The sequence below is a fragment of the Orycteropus afer genome, unplaced genomic scaffold, assembly GCF_000298275.1.
Source record: "Orycteropus afer afer isolate SDZICR_OR568_19922 unplaced genomic scaffold, OryAfe1.0 scaffold00001, whole genome shotgun sequence".
In the NCBI taxonomy this organism is placed as follows: Eukaryota; Metazoa; Chordata; class Mammalia; order Tubulidentata; family Orycteropodidae; genus Orycteropus; species Orycteropus afer.
In genome coordinates this window covers 4,328,654-4,329,415 of record NW_006921588.1, presented here as the reverse complement: position 1 = coordinate 4,329,415, position 762 = coordinate 4,328,654, and positions in this window count along the sequence as shown.

The following is a 762-nucleotide window of genomic DNA, read 5'->3' as shown; positions in this document are numbered from 1 at the left end:
AAATACTCCAGGTGGACACCTTCAGCAATCAGGAGCTCCTCAGTTGCTCATAGCAAATCCCACCTTGGAGTTTACAAAGACTTATGGATAGAAAACCACACAAAGTAATTTACTCCACAATAGTATTCTATCACGTGAATGTACCGTAGTTTGGTTATCTGTTCATCTGTTGATGGGCAAGTAGGTTGTTTCCATCTCTTTGCTATAGTGAATTGTGCTGCAACGAACATAGGTGTGCATATGTCTGTTTGTGCCCTGCCTTTCACCTCTTTAGGATACAGCAGTGTATGAGAGTTCTAATCTATCCACAACCTTGCCAGCATCTGTTATTTTCTGTCCTGTTGAACTTTGCTATTATTGCTGGGGTAAGATGATATCTCTTCATTGTTTTGATTTACATCTCTCCAATGACTAAAGATCACAAGCAATTCCTCATGTGTTTGTGGCCACCAGCATATCATCTTTAGTGAAGTGCCTGTTCATATCCCTACCCATTTTTAAATTGGATTGTTTGTCTTTTTGGTGTTGAGGAATTGAAGTTTTGTATAGACATTGAAGACAAAACCTACTATACAGCCACAGTAGTCAAAACTGACTGCTATGACAGATATGTCATAGGCAAATATTCTCTCCCAATCTGTAGGTTGTCTTTTTACCCTTTTGATGAAGTCTTTCGATGTGCATAAGAATTTAATTTTTAAAAGGTCCCAGTCACAGGATATAAGATCAACATCCAAAAATCAGTTGGATTCCTCTACACCA